The sequence below is a fragment of the Lynx rufus genome, unplaced genomic scaffold (genome assembly GCF_022079265.1).
Source record: "Lynx rufus isolate CCGP_SWC_20201006 ecotype Redwood Valley unplaced genomic scaffold, mLynRuf1.p SCAF_1, whole genome shotgun sequence".
Lineage (NCBI taxonomy): Eukaryota > Metazoa > Chordata > Mammalia > Carnivora > Felidae > Lynx > Lynx rufus.
In genome coordinates this window covers 110,534,014-110,550,399 of record NW_025814823.1, presented here as the reverse complement: position 1 = coordinate 110,550,399, position 16,386 = coordinate 110,534,014, and positions in this window count along the sequence as shown.

The window sequence follows — 16,386 nt, the reverse complement described above, 5'->3', positions numbered from 1 at the left end:
TGAGTCTAATGAGCTGCCCAGGTGACAGCCATTGGTCAGAGTAGGGGGTAGGTTTATGTGAGTGTCAGGGAGAGAACAGAGTTCCAGTGGGGGGTGGGGAAGCCAACAGTCAGTGCAAGAGGAGGAAGAGGAGAGCCGCCAGGTGAGGGCGCTGTACGGGCAGGAGGGGGTACAATGAAGAGAGTCCCACGGGCCCCGGGTAGGGTTAGGAAGGAGGTAGAGGGGGAGGTGAGGAAGGGGAGGGGCATTTGTGGCCAGGAGACGGCGAGGATCTCTGGTGAGCCAAGGCAGGGTCCTGAAGAACGGCCAGGCACACTCAGCTTGGTGTCAGGCACGGGGTAGGGCAGGCCCTTGCTGGAGACCCCCCACCCGGCTTGTTGCGGAGTTTCAGAGGTACGGTCCAAGGCGTAGTTTCTGTCTCCATAAAAGCCCAGAAAGAAGGAGGAATGGGCAGGGGCTGTGGGGGGCGGGTCGTATTTTCTGAAGCAAACGATTGCCTTTCATCTGCCTGGGAGGCCATGTCCCTTGGCTCTCACAGCTTCACGGAAAGCAAGGCTTAATGGTTCCTCACTTGGTCTGAGGCTGTTCCCCGCCCCACAGTGAGCTGCAATCCTGAGAGCTGTCCTCGGACCCACCTTTCCGCGGTGTGGACAGCTCGGACCCACCTTTCCGGGGTGTGCTGTGACTTCTGTGGCATTCCTTCTGACCTCTCATGCTTCCTCTTCTAGAGAAACTTCTGGTGAGTCCTTATAGTATGTATCCCAAATCCAGGTCACTTCTTCAGGTGCAGAGGGAGGAAAGGCGTCCTCTCTGCTGACAGCAGAGGTAGGGTTCAAGTCCCGAGCTCTTGGCTCCAGGGCCCTTCAGCCTGGACCAGGCTGGGGACATTTTACAAGCCAACTATATGTAGACTTCCTCCTGCGTGAGCATCATTCATTTGCCCCGAGTGTTTGGCATTATTTGGTTTTATTGTTGCATTTAGGTCCTGGGAGATGATTACGTTCCATGAAGTAGCGTGATTGATTGACCTTTTGAAATGTCAGCAGCAGCTCCCCAGCTCTAGGGGATTTTGTGGGCTTCATTAGCCCTCGCCTCTTGGGCCATATGAGCAAACCTCTCCTGTCTGTGATGGGCAGGGCGTCAGCGAGAAGGGAGCTTCCAGCAGGCCGGGGAGCGAGGCAACTGCTCACGGGCAGGATGCTGGAGGAACAGGGGCACCAAATCATCCCTGTCATTGAAACAAATCAGGATCGGGTTAGGGAACAGGAGGGCGGCGGCAGGAAAGAGAGTGAGTCAGCAGATTGCCCAGATCTGCTACTGAATGGGCGCTCATCTAGTCCTGACACCCTTCTCTGTGAAAAGGGAAATGCACCTAAACTTTGGGACAGTCACAGAGGCTTAGCTCCTGGTGGAGGGAATGACAGTGTGTTTATGAGCTGATAATGATGCATTGTGAGACTGTGCCTTTCCCTGTTTGCTGCTCCCAGGCCACCCTGCACCTTCCCACCTGGATGGGGGAAATTGGCTCTCCAAGGTGGGCTGTGGCTTCCCAGGGGCTTGAGGGAGACCTGGTAGGTGCCAGAGGATCAGGGCGTTTGCTTTTTGGCTGGAGGCTTCTCTGCATTGCTTCGTGTCCTCCTTCCCCTGAGCAGCACACCATGGTTTCCAAACTTGAGGGTTGTGGCGCCCCAGGAGGGAGGGGTTAAGCCACCCCATTGCTGCTGTGCAGGTAGAAAAACCACGCAGAAGGGGGCTGGCTGGAAGTACGTGTTCGTGAGTATTTATGTATGTACAAGTCTGTAATTCACACAGCGAAGGTTGGGTGAAATCTTCCAGCAGTCAGAAAGCTCTATTGGGTGACATTTGTGAAACTTCCCAGCATAAGAGGTGACCAAAAGCCTTAGGAGAGTCCTAAATGCCTTCAGATTCATCAACGTGTGTGTTGTAGATGTTACTCTAGTCCTTGAAAAATTAGTAATTCTAGTGCGGCCACTCTGATAACTTTCTTTTAACCAAGATGATAACCAGAACACTCTTTTCCTGACTGTGCCCCATATTATCAACTTTCCATTATTGATGGTAATGATGATACACAAGTAATTATAAGCACAGTGATAGATACCACTTCTTGAATGCTACATGTAAAGCAGGCGCTATGTGCTAAATACTTTGGATGTATTTCATTAATCATCACAACAATCCTACTATATAGGTACGATTATTCCTGTTTAGCAGATGGGGTTCGGGGAGATTAACGCATCCACGATCACACAGGAAGGGCGTCTCCAAATTCTGTGCTTTTAACTGTTATGCATGCAGCCTTCCTGGTGCAGTGTTACTGGACACCTACTCTGTTGGTAGATGTCATGAGCACGATTGAAGGGGGCCCAGGCCCTGCCTTGAGGTCACATGCAAGACAGGAGCACACAGAGGAGAAAGGAAACAGAAACACTGCACTTGAGGTTCCTCACCATGTGGACGATTCAAATAGCTAGAAGTGCCAGAGCTACCTGGTATGTGGGTGTGTGCATGTGTCTGAGTCAAGTTTCTGAAAGAGGGGAAACTTGATTGGGACCCTGAAAAGTGCAAGGGAGATGGTGACGACACGGGTGAAGGCTCTGGTGGGGCTCAGGGGACTGATAGCAGGTGTAGAGAAAAGTCAGAGGCTGTTGCTCAGGCAGGGATTGGTTTCTGTGGCTGCAACCCCACATACCTGGCTTGCTCCTGATGAACCTTCCAGCAGGAGCCCTGCAGGATCAGCCCGGATCCTATGAGGCGTACTTGTGACCCAACCAAGGCAGCTCCAGGGCCAGGAGGAGAATGGGACCCACACAGAAGCCTGGTGGTGGCCAGGGCGTGTGGGAGGCAAGGCCCCTGTTGGAGAAGGAGGTGTGTGGAGCCTGTAGGCAGCCTCTTTGTCATTTCTGCAAACATGGCTAGAGTTCGTGTGTGAAACACACATTCCACTAAACTTCACATCCCACTTCGGGCCTCTGGTGCGTTAGCAAGTATCTGGGTGCCTGTGCAATTTAGTCCCACAGAAAGAATGCATTGTCACCTGAAGTTATAACTCCCAGGGAGTGAGCAGATACCTTTTTGTGTTCATGGCTCACAGATAAACCCTGATGGGTATGTCACTCAGATCCAGCATGCCACCAGCCTGACATCATGCCTGGCAGGCAGTGATTGTGGCATTGGTGACAGTGTGTGACCATGCCAAGCTGGCGTGCTTCCTGGAGGAAGGGCGCCCCAAGCTGCTGTAAATTTGGATCATGAGATGCCCCTGGCTGCATGTGGGTGTTGCCCGGATGCTTCTTGCTATGGGTCAGGAACAGCCTTGTTCCTATTGCCCTTTTGGTGGGCATCCAGGATTCAGGACCGGCATGCTGCACCCTTTGCCCGGCCTTGACTTGTAGAGAGATACAGGAGTCTCATGAGCTTGGTCTCCTGGTTCTTCACTGACCCTGCTCTGCATCAGAGGGCTGTGCCTACAGGATCTCAGAATTGCCAGTTGACACTGTTGGTTAAATCAATTTCTTGGCATGGTAAGCCAAAAAAATCGAATGAATGCATGAATGAACGAACGAATACCTTCAAATAAGTTAGTTATGGGATTGAATGCCCCTGTTTTCCCCTTCATCATGCAGATGCAGCTTTTTCCTGAGCTCTCCTCACATTTCCATTCATGGGGCTCATCTGTGTGTTTTGCCTGGCTTTGCCACACTCAGGCAGTGCTGCCCGCCTCAGCCCAGGGTCTGTTCTCTTCTCTCAGGGTCATTTTCCCGTCCCGCTGAACGGGCCTGGATGGGCCCTGCAGCTCCCACGTGTCGCCTGCCCCCCCTCCAGCGTGGTGTGCCTGCAGGTGGTCTGGAGAGGCAGAGAGGCCCCTTCCTCTGCTCATCAAGGGCTCTGGTCTGGTGGTGGTGGAGAACCTCTGTGCCCTGCCCTCCCCCTGGGACAGCCCAGCCGCCATCTCTGTTGTAGGCAGCGGCTGCCTACAAGTGTGTTTCTTTTTTTTTTAAATTTTTTTTTCAACGTTTATTTATTTTTGGGACAGAGAGAGACAGAGCGTGAACGGGGGAGGGGCAGAGAGAGAGGGAGACACAGAATCGGAAACAGGCTCCAGGCTCTGAGCCATCAGCCCAGAGCCCGACGCGGGGCTCGAACTCCCGGACCGCGAGATCGTGACCTGGCTGAAGTCGGACGCTTAACCGACTGCGCCACCCAGGCGCCCCTACAAGTGTGTTTCAAACAAAGTGATTTGCCTTGGTACTTTGTTCCTCTGTCGTCTTAAAGCGGAAGAACAAGGAGCCTGAATGGAGGAAAGAGAAGATCTTGCCCTTGTGCCAGTTGTGTGACCTGAGGAAGCAGCGGCTCTGCTGGGCCCCAGGCAGCTTACCTTGCCCTCCCTGTATCCATTCCTCTGCGGGGCCTCCCTCTCAGGAAGTCCACCAGGCTTGCAAGCCAAGGGCCCTCACCGACTTCCTGACCTTCTTTTCGTGCCCTGATTCTGCAGAGCCTCACGTCTCATTCTCTGTACTTTGAGGCTGTGTGTGAGGGTCCCACAGGGGCCCTGAGATCTTCTTTCACGTCCGGTTCCATCTCCTGTCTGCAGGTTTCCCCAGGTACCAACTCCTCCTCCATCCTGCTGGCCCCCGGGTCTGGCTGGGGCCGACTGTGGTCTTTTGCACTCCTTGTCATACAGAAGTGTCTGGGGAAGAACACAGCCAGCAGAGCCTGCTGGATGATCGTAAATGGAAGGGGGTGTGATTGGCAGAGGTGGGCCCGGGTGTGGAATATTGGCTCTTGTCTAAATGATAGTGCAGAGACAGAAGGACAGAGCCCTGGGAGGCTGTGGCTGGGCCTGACCGTGGCCTGGTAAATGTCTTTTCTTCCCTGGCACCTCAAAGTTGATGTCTATGCGGGAGCCCCTTTATAATGATCTAATTGGAATGGTAACGGATGTAGCATTCTGCCGCGGCTAACAGCAAGATTGGAATTGGAGGAGACGCAGAGACAAATTACCTCTGAATTTTCTTGCAGCCATAAAAGCTTTTACTGTATAGTAATTTTCCATTTCTGCTGCAGGCATATTTGCATATTGCTTAACAATTTATCTCCCGTCATTTGTCAGATATTATCCATCTCCTGTTAATAAGCTAAGACAGGTCATATTAAGACTGCAGGCCTCCTGTGCTCACCGCCGGCCTGGCTCTCCTGCCCACGGGGCCTCTCTGCTGTGGGAGCAGGAGTGACACGGCTCCATCTTGGTTCTGCCTTGGCTGCTCTGTCCGCAGCCCCTACTGTCCCTGTCCCCATGTAGACAGAGCATGGAGCCTTGGCGTGTCATTTCCCTGTTTGTGTCCTTCGGAGGAAGCTCTGGTAACCCAGCTCTCCTGGAGTGGGAGCCAGGCTCTAGATTCCCCTTGTGGCTCTGGCTCCCAGTCTTTCTGAGATTCTTACCTAACTGCTTTCCTTCCTTGGACCTCTATTTTCCCACTTCTAGAACAAGGATTGTAGCATAGAGTAAACTACCTGCTTAAATAAATAAAGGCACCAAGCACCCTTTCTTCCACGCTAAGATTTCCATGGGACCCCAGTATATAGAACAGGCAACTGGTGAGCTGTGTTGGGGAATAAATGGAGAATGAGGTCCCATACTTGTGCCCATTTCTAGTGATCCCCTCTTGCTTCCCCACCCAGAGAGGCCCTGGGGGCCCTTCTGGCCTCTTGGGGCCACATGGAACAGAGGTGAAGGGGCCTGGGAGAGCGTTGTCGCTGTCATCTGTCCTGACGTTCTGGGCCGCCAGGCCATCAGCATGCGTGTTCAGTACCTGCTGCCGGCCTGGCTTTGGGCTTAGGCTGGAGAGTGATTTCATCTTCCAGTTCTCACACTTAAGATGCTAGGGTGCTTTTCCCTCTGAGCACAGAATTGGTAGTCGCAGGTTCAGTTGGCCATCGGTGGGTAGGTTTTGAGAGGAAAGAGGAATGGTTTAATGCTGAACGTGTGATTGGATTTGCATAATTGAATTGAAATAGAATTAAAGGGTCATATGTTTACACAGCGATGCCTAAAATCAGATTGCAGTGATATGTGCTCAGTACTAAAATGCTCCTCAGGGACATGTGGATATCTGTTTCCTAGAACCTCCACAAGAGTTAGTGAAGAGTCCCTGGGAGGGATGGTGTGGGGATGACTGTCAAGGGGTGGAGGGGTACTAAGGACAAAGGCCAAGTTTCCTGAGCCTTTCTTGCATGCCGGGTCATGTGGTAAGCGCTTGACATAGACATCCCTGTCGAATCCTCACAATGTCTGTGATGTAGGTTCTGTGATTGCTCCCCTTTTATAGATAAGGACACTGAGGCTCAGAGTGGTTAAACTAGTAAGAGAGGGAGGCTGCCCTTGAACCCAGACACTGATGCCATAGAACCTGTGCTCCTAGCCATTGTCTGTGGAATGGAGTGGGGGTGAGCTCAGGCGTTCTGCCGGGAAAAACATGCAAACGTGTTCTGCTGTGTGTGCTTGGTGACCGATTCTGTGCTTTTTGCAATTCTGCTTTCGTTCCCACTTATGTGTTTGATCCCTGCTATTATTTTGATCGGGCAACAGAATGTCAAAATGTACTAATCAGAGGATGTGCGCGGGAGAACTGAAGAGAAACTGAAGAAGTGTGTGCTTCTCTGACCAGGTGCTCACCTGGCTTTCACAATCAGTCCTGAGTGTCCTCCATAAAGCCGAGCCCTGACAGTAGTCGTAATCATGACAGAGACATGGGCATTTCTCATTGACACGAAATGTGCCTAAGGACCACTCTGTGTCTAAACTGTCAAGAGAAGCCCATCCTTCTCAAGGTTGTGAGGCAGCTCTGCCATTTTGTCATTCTGACACTGTCTATGTCTGGAGGAGAGTCACGATCCCATGAAATTTCCAAACGGGGGCTCGGAGTTCTTCCTACTGTACCACTGGATGCCTTCAAGGAATCTTCACACACCACTTCGTTTGGATGCTTATAAAGCCCAGCAGCATAGGTCATGCCGTACCCAGCGTGTGGATAAGAAAACTGAGGCCCTGAGAGGTGAAGTGACTTCATGGAGGTCACATGGTCACTGCAATAGCAGATCAGTGAGGAGAATGGGCTTCCTGGGTTTGCCTCTTGTCTCTGCCCCTTGGGAGCTGTGACCACCATAGACTGAGGTATTGTCTGGGGTCTGCCCTCCAGCCTGGGATAGAATTATATATCCGTGTCCTTGGCAAGGCAGAGTACCCACTTCCCTGACCACCGTTAGGGCTACTTGGCTTGGCTGTCGCCCTGTTAGTGAACATAATGTGAGCAGAAGCTTTCAGTGTGCTGCTTTTAGTCGGCTTGCTCTCCTGTGCTACGTGATCTGCCATTTGGAAAGCTCCCTCAGAGGATGCTGGTCCTTAAGCATAGACCACAGAATGAAAACCCACACGGGCAGATGCAAATGTGACCGGGAGTCTGGAGTCCAGTCTGGTGTGGCCGAGTCTGGACTAGATGAGCCAAATTGTAGCCAACCTGCAGACTGAAAAAATAAATCTTTATTCTTATAAGGTCCTGAGATTTTTTGAAGTTATCTGTTATTCAGTAGGAACAGACTAGCACAGCGTCCTTGGGCAAATAACTCTCTGGCGCCTCCATTTCTTTGTGAAACAAATAGAAGCACGCATAGCAACCTTGCGGAGTAGTAGGGAGGATCAGATGAAAGAAGCATAGTTCAGTTCCTGGCATATAATAATCACTCAGAGTTTTGTTTTCTGTGTGGGTAAAGTTTTCCTCAGGGTAGATTTTGATGCTAACGCTGTTGGTAGCAGAGGGGGATCCCTGACTTACGAGTAGAGGCTGATTCCAATCGATTTGGTTCCCTCCCAGCCTCCCAGCCCCCAGTGGGCCTGGGGCACTTATTAAGCACCCACTTGTACCTAATACACTTGCTGGAGCAAGTGGAATCCAACATGGATTCTTCGGGCCTTGCCTGGGACTCTGGTGAGCCTGAGTGACATCATGGTGAGTCCTTTTCCTTTTCTCTTAGTTGTTCTGTATGTCCTACCCTTCCCCCTCAGAGAGGAAAAGGCTGATCCAGAGGCTGAGCTCTGGGATCCTGGGTCCCACTAGGTCTCAGGTCTCTGGGACACCATTAACTGCCTTTCTTCTGTCTGAGTTAAGATTCTGTCCCTCGAGGCACTGATCTCGTCACCAGTACCCAGGAAAGGAGAAGTCAGAGCCATTAATGCCATGGCCCCAGGAATAAATCTCTCCCTCTGAAGAGAAGCCTCCCTCTGTGCGTGCAGGCTGTGGATTTGTCTCCTTTGAGGGAGACGCACCGGATCTCATGAAAACACAGCCTGGCCTCCCTGAGCCTCAGTCTACCTTGTTGGCATTGGTCACCCCTCCAGCCGAGGAGGGAACTTTGGACATCCTCTTGAGTAGATCTAGAGCCGAGGGTTCTCCAGGAGCTTTTGAGGACAGACCTGGGACCTTCTCTCCTTCCTAATAGCTTCTAATGAAGCTACTTTCCACATACTGACTCTGTGGGTGTTAGGCCCCACAGGCTATAGGCATGATCGCTTGTGACAGTCACAGCCCCTCCATCATGTAGTACTGTTTTTATGACTGTTTTACAGAAGAGAGAAAGGAGGCTAAGAGAGGCTAAATGCCTTGGCCAGGGTCACCCAGCTGGTAAGTGGCAGAGCTGAGATTTGGAGGAAGGTTTGTGACTTTACACCTTATTCTTCATTGATTGTCTGCATCTGTCCATCTTTCTTTCCCCGACATCTATTAGGTAGGATCCAGCCCTTCAGTATGGATGCTCTCTGCTCTCTCTGGAAGTTTCTCACTTCTGGAACAGTGTGCCTTTCATTCCCTTGATGTTCTTCTTAATACTGCCTGAACCCTTCCTGGAAGCAAGGAGGGTGTGAGTTATAGTAAAGGTATGAAGTTATTGCTTCCTCTCTGTGGCTTTGACTGTGGCAGTCTGGGGTTACATACTGTTCCCCCCTGTTTGGTTTCTTCCGTGGAACCATGTACAAGTGGGTGCTTAATAAGTGCCCACTGAGATAAGCAGACAGGAAAGGAAAGAGATTGTTTTCAAGAAAGTGATAGAACTCCAGCTTTACATTGAAGGGAAAGGCTTGGAGTTGTCCTTTTTTGGAAAACTTTTCTTCCCCCGGTGACAGGGACAGATGCTGGGAGGGTGTGATGAGCCACTTGTTCTCAAGCAGGGAAGGAGCTGTGGCGTATCTCGGCTCGTTCTGGCGTCTTGGTGACTTCACGAGGCCGTGCTGGTGCATGGCCTCCACGTGGTCTGGAGCATGGTGACCCTCCCTGGGGCCACAGGCAGCTGGCTTTCACTTTCTCAAGCCTCCGAGGGCCAGGCACAACAGCACTGGCCGAGGAACTCTGTGTCATCCCGGAGGGGGTCTGTTTCCAATTGAGTTTATAAATTCAGCCTGTTGAAAAGAAAGAGATTCTGACAAGTGGGGCTTCAGTTTTCACTCCTCATTAGCTGTTGATGTGTCTTGGGTTTTCTTGGTAAATTCATGTGATCAGGGGAGGGGAGGGGAGCGGTAACCATCTTTCCCATAGCTTCTGAGCACAGGGGTTGAATGTGTGTGTTTTGGGGGAGAGACACCAGCACGGTCTGGGGCAGGGGCGAGGCACTAGACTGTCCACTGTGGATGGCCAAGAGGTTGCTCTGGGGAGGGGGTGCCTAACTGGGCAGGCTGGCTTTTCCCCAGGCTTGCCAGAGTGGATCTTGGCTCGGGCTCCCTGAGGCCCTCCGCATGGTGGTGGATGGGGAGAATAGGATTCTTGGGCGGTCCCTCCTGGCCCTTGGCCCGCCAGTGATGCGGGATCAGTATGCCAGGGAGCACATTTGCTGCTTATGTAATGCCTTTGCTATTCACTGGCAGGGACAAAGAAGAGTGCCACACAAAAGATGTGCCCACAGTTGCCATGGCAGTTGCTAAGCCCCCCTCACTGCCCTCTACTAAGTCCTCCTAATTGTCCTGTGTTTTGAGCATTGCAGCTGAGGTGTGTGTTGTTGAGCCCCGGAGCCTCACGCTAGGATGTCAGAAGTCCTTTCCCACAGAGGGCCCTCTGAGGCAGGTTTGGGGTCAATTTAGGCTTCGGGGCTCCAGGCTATGACTCAGAAAGGGCTGCCTCTCAGCCTTGTATGTACATGTGCAAGCACACCCACACACACGCACCTAGTGCACCAACAGTTGGGGAGGTACTCGTCCCTCAGGAGGCTGCCCAGCTGGGGTCTCCTTCTCCTCCCTCCCTGTGGCCCTTCTTGCCTAATCCAGATGAATTGGAGCTGTGTGGGGAAGCTGTCCATCTGCCCACCTATTTGCACTCGCACGCACATGCAGATATGCAACAGATCTTTCACTCAACACATACTCTTTTGAGGCTGGTCACATGTCAGGGATATGTACAACACAGCGGTCACAGCGGTCACAGTGGACTTTCTGACAGAGGAGCTGGACATGAGTAATTAAAATGAGTGCAGCTAAAAGGCGAGTGCAGACCAGGGGCTGTGGGGCCTAGAGGAGAGGGGAGCACCTGCAGGGGCCGAGGTGAGGCCAGAGAATTCTAGGAAAGGGGCAGCAACTGGGCCTGTTCACAGTCCTGTGAGCAGAGCCCCAGAAGGACAGCCACCAGGGCATCAGCAGGACCTAAGGCATAGCTCAGAGACAGGACAGAGTCAGGATGGCCAAAGACCAAAAATGTCCCCTCCCTTACAGCCCCTCCAACCAGGAGTGAGCGAAGCATGTGGGGAGGGGAGGAAGGACAGTGTGAAAGTCAAGAGCTTTTGGAGGCAGACAGACCTGAGTCGTCCTCCCCACGTGCTAGCTGTGTCTCTGTGTCCTCATAGTGAGGGTAAGAGCCACTTCACAGCAGCTGTGAGCACAAAGATTAAATTAGATACTAAATGTAAAACGCAGGGCACAGACTGCCATGGTATTTCAGTAGAGATGGAGCTCTGGTTGAGGTCTTATCTCCAAGGGGAACGGATGGGAGCAGGAACCCTGGGTCAGATCACGGATGTTGCCACCCAAAACAAGCCCTGGACTGCAGGCTTTATTCTGTAGGAGGGACAAACCCTCCCAAGCTGACCTCCGTGGAGGCCGCTCACAGCCTTGCCTTCCACGTTGCCTTTCCCACACACATTCTTTGCTCACTCCTGGTGTGCAGAGATGGATGTCTGTGGTCTTGGCTGTCCTGGCGGTGTCCTGGAACAGAGCTGTGCTTGAGGCTCTTGCCCATGACAGGTGCAGAGGAGGGTGTGGCCGAGGTGGGTGTCTGACCTGAGTGTCAGGTGTGGAGGCCCTCAGCCCCGTCCCTACTGTGGCTACTGCCCTGTAAATTCTGGGTTGTTGGCATGGGGCCTCTGAGCTCCTTGATCTTAGCAGGGAGGGCCACCTAGGTGGGAGCTACAAGTCCCTTGAAGAAAGTGATGGCTTCAGGCAAATACAAGTTCTACCTGCTTTGATATCTGGGCAGCCCACCTTTCCCTCTGACATGTGACAGCAGGGGCTATGCCTCCCTGTGCTTTGAACTTGCAGCACGGTGAGGGTGCTGGCTGTGGTGCGAGGCGCCAGAGCCTGCTAGGCGCTGTGGTAAGAGGTTGGAAGTCAGAGGGCAAGATGAGAATGTGCTCACCAGGCTACGTTGCTAGTGGGTGCTCAGGAGCGGGTAGCTATGACGACGTTCGTGGTGATCCTCACAGGAATCCTCAACAGGCTGACTGAAGAGGCCCGCGGTCGGCCAACTGCAACGTCACAGCCAGGCTGCTGTGTTTACTTCCCTCTACTGATGGGAGGGACCTGGGGATCCCAGCAGTCACCTGACACCACAACACAGGTGGCTCAAAACAAGACGAATGGTAACAGATGCTGGAGGAGAAGTGGGGACATGGAGCAAGAGGGGGGCCCTGGGTGCCTCCCCTGCATAGGGCTCCTGAGTCCGTAGCCATGGGAGAGAACACGGATTGGCACCTGCTGCCCCTGCTGGGCCCCAAGAGGGCGGGAGCCAGGCGTTTCCTTCTCCACGGTGCCCCCAGCGCTAGGGTGGTGCTTGGTCCATAGCACATGCTGAGTGAGTGTCTTGTGAATGAGTGTTGAATGAGGAGAGGAGACCAGTGAGTTCCCACAAGGTAGGGATGGTGGTGCAAAGGGATCTGCAGGTCACTGAGGCCACAGACAGCCTTAGGTTCTGAGGTGCATCCGGACCTTTATAGTGCTCACAGATGAGACTCGCCGAGGGCCCAGGGGACAGTGAGTCATGGATGTGACACCCCTTGGAAGGCAGGTCCTGTGTCTCCTTTCCTACACACTCCCCTGCACTAGACCCACAGAGCACCCTAGCACATAGGACTTGATGCTTTTCATGGATTTGCACAGGATCAGAGGGGGGCTCAAATCTGGGATTTGGAGTCTTCAAGCCTCCACACAGAACTCTGCTGGGGCTCATGATGCTTGGCCCAGGAGGCATTTATTTACAGCATGGTGGCCGTCACAGCACTTGGGAGGGCAGAACAAGAGCAACCAAGTCAATCCATTTATCAGTATAACGTGGCTGCTGACATTAACCCCTCCTGATCCCCTTCAGACTATCAAATCAGAATCCCCTCCTCCCTCTGGGTAGAAACAGATGCAATTTCCCTCAGGAGATGCGTAGGGTATTGTAATTTGGGAGGACTTAACATTTTTTTTTTATAATTGTATAATTTGTATATAATTCCTTGTAATAAAGTGTGATGATTATACTTGTGTTCTCATAAAAAGGCTCCCTAATCTTCTAATTATGAAAGGATGTTTTCTGGGCTCCAGAATGGTCCCTCATTAAAAGTTTTTTTTTTTTTATTTTTACATTAAGAAAAAAATTTTTAACTTCATTTTGGAGAGACAGAGACAGAGCATGAGTGGGGCAGGGGCAGAGAGAGAGGGAGACACAGAATCTGAAGCAGGCTCTGGGCTCTGAGCTCTCAGCACAGAGCCTGACGTGGGGCTTGAATCCACAAACAGTGAGATCATGACCTGAGCCAAAGTCGGACGCTTAAATGACTGAGCCACTCAGGCGTCCTTACATTTTTTTAAAAAATTTTTTATGAGAGTCAGTGTCAAGTTTGGATTCTGCTAGCTGGCATATGCTTTTCAGTGGGTCCACATCTTCCTGACAAAGAGGAAATGGCCCTGTCTAGCCTCCAGCCCCATCACCCAGGAGGATGGGCCAAGAACGAGAGAACGTTCTCATAATTGGAAATGTTTCCATATCTGCCAGAAATGTTATCACCTGAAACAGAGTCCAAAGTGGCTGACTTGGTTCCGTATGCATGAAGCAAACATTGACTGAGCCCTTGCTGTGTGCCAGGCACGGTTGTAGGTGTCCCAATGTGGCATTCCCCATGTGAGTGTGGACAAGACATGAATCAATATAACCATGCTAAGGAACGTGACCTTGTAGCTGTGATATGAGGCACACAGTGAAACAAAAGCAGGTGATGGTGGACACGATCTGGTCAGGAAGGTCAGAGGGGGCCCCCTGAGGAAGTGATACTTGAGTTGAGCTGTGAAGAATGAGTAGGAGTTAACTGAAAAAAGGATCATGGAAGCCCTCTAGGCTCAGGGAGCAGCATGAGGTGGGAGGGAGCCTGACCTCTTCTCTTCTGAGACTTGTGGAAGACACCAGTTTTTCCTCCTCTCCCAACCTGTGGCCAGAGCAACAAAGATCTCCTCTTCCATCAGTGTCTTCCAAAAGGAAATTTCTGAGTTTGTTCAGTTTTTCTGCTTTGCATGGAGCCATGGCTCTGGGGGCCAAACCAAGCTCTTGCTGTATCAGTCTGGGCCACCATCTCTTATCAGAGCCAACTTGGATTTGACAAGTGCCTCTTCACTACGTTGCACAGCCAAAGAGATGTTCTTGTAGGACAAACGTGATCACATCATGGCCCTGCTCAAACTGCACAATAGCCTCCCACCACCACCAGATGCAGTCCTGCCAGCCTTAGAGCTCCTCAGTCTCAGGGCCTCTGTTCTGCCCACTCGACACACCCAACTTGTCTCAGACTGGGGGATGTGTCAGCTCTCCCGTCCTCAGGGCCTTTGCACATGCCATTTACTCTCCCTGGAACAGTGTCTCCCTGGTACCCCCCATTCATCTGGCAAATTCCTTCCCATCCTCCACTTCCTAGCTTAAAGTCACCTCCTCCGGGAGACCTCCCATGACAACTGCCATAGCTCCTTTCCAGCTCCTTGATCTAGGTCTCCGCTGCCCTTTGCCATAGATGGTTGTTTAGTATTGGTTTTCCCATTCTGGCTTCTCATTTCTGTGAGATCAAGCACATGTCTGTCTGATTCGCAACATAGAATGTCTTCAATGTCTACACAATACCTGTCACATGGTACGTGCTTGGCAAATGAGTGAGTGATGAAGTTATAGCTCAGGGTGGTTGTGTCCTGCCTCCTCCCCCTCCCTGGGAAGTTTAGCAGAGCCCCTCATCCCTCCACAGATTCTTTCTGTTGACATCGTCTGTGGAGCATTTCTTTGCTTGAGGGGTGAGTCAGTCTGGGGAACAGACAGCTCTCCCTGCAATGACCGTAGCCCCAAGAGTTCATCCACGCAGGGATGGATGGATATGAGCAAGTTTCGGTGGGAGACTTGAACTTGCAGGGAGGTCATTGGTGGCTCAGCCTTGAATCCTCTCTGGGACAGAAGTGAGGAATTCAAAAATAAGTAGGAAAATGACATGAGAGGTCCATGCCCCCAGGCTGTCTCCTCTGGCCATCTCAGAACTTAGATGTGAGGCAGAGCCACCTGCATGGTCACCGCTGACTTGCTGGCGGGACAAGGCCAGCTGGATGGGCCATCCATCTGGCAGAGTCTGGCCCGAGTGTTGCCAGCAATGCAGCCCCCTGGGACAGACATTAGAGACACATTGTTTCTGGAGGCTGCAACAGAGTATATGGCTGGCAATTATGTATTTCTGATCCATTAAAGAATGCTTTGGCATAGGAAATACAGATTAGGAAACAAATAGTAATATAATCAAATTGCATTTTTATGGAAAGGACTACATTTTTCTCTAAATAAAATTCAGTAACAAAATTTTATTTGCTTTTCCCCAGAAATGCCTTTCCAAATTGATTTTCCACAAAAACTGTGGAAAAGCAACGTGGTTAAGGGGAAGGACGATCTAGACCGGAGGTATCCGATCCAAGCATGGCATGGTTAGGACTGGCAAGCTCAAGAGACCTGGGGGCTCATAGCTTCCCTGATTCCCACAACACTTCTGGCTAGTTAGCTCATCTTTCACAGAGTTCTCTTTCACAGGCATACATTCTGAGCGGCCCTGTTGGGGTGGAGGAAACGTGACAGCAAAGAATGGCTTGTTCTTTCTGAGTCATCCCACTGTAACGGAGTAGCACACAGGTGTTAAGAGGAGGATTATTAGAAGAAGCAGATAGGAGGGTTAGAGCTGGAAATTGCTGGAGAGGTTGATGTGCAAATGGCCATCCCTTTGGGCAAAGGTTTGCAAAAAGGATTGTCAGTTGTCCATGCGTAGCCCCAAAACATGAATGTGGGAAGTCGAAAATTCAGTTTGTCCCGCCATGGTTTGCCCTGCATCTTTATGTTTGGAAACATCTGGATCGTCATTAGAATTTATCATTCCCCCAGATGCTTCATATTCCCTACATGGGGCCAGCTGTAGGCACACAAGCAGGAATTGAAAATAATTTATTCTTTTTCTAATAACTATAATAACCTGCCAGGTTTTCAGGAGCTGTCATCACCCATCAGGTAGTTATTGATCTCTTATGCTAGGCGTATGCACGGTAAGAGAGACATATGTCATGATCCCTTTCTTAAGTGCCATCTTGTTGGAAAGACAGAATCAGTTAACATGGCATAATTCACATTTGGTTCTCTCTGTGGTCCTAACCATGGAGGTCCTTTTTGGTTGTATGAGAAAACCAGGGGAGGCTGGTCTTTTGGACTTGGAGAACTGGGTCCATACCTGATCTTATGAATGGAATATAAGATAATGAATGGGAGGAGGGGACCCTTTATGTTAGGGGAAGAAGATGGGCACATTCACAGCAGGGCACAGATAGGAAGTGAAATGTCCGGGGGAGGTAAGAGCGCTGACCCCACTAGCCTCACGATGGCTGTGGTTGAACTTGGGGGAATAAGGAATGGTAAGCTGGACTATATGGGGTGGGGCCAGATGGACAGGGACCCAAACCCCTCAAAAAAGCTTTCCCTATATTCAGGGGACTGTGGCCCTAGAGCTGGCTCAGTTTGTGCGGGGGATCCCTCCCCACCATAATCATAGGACTGTCTGCAGATGGAATAAATAATA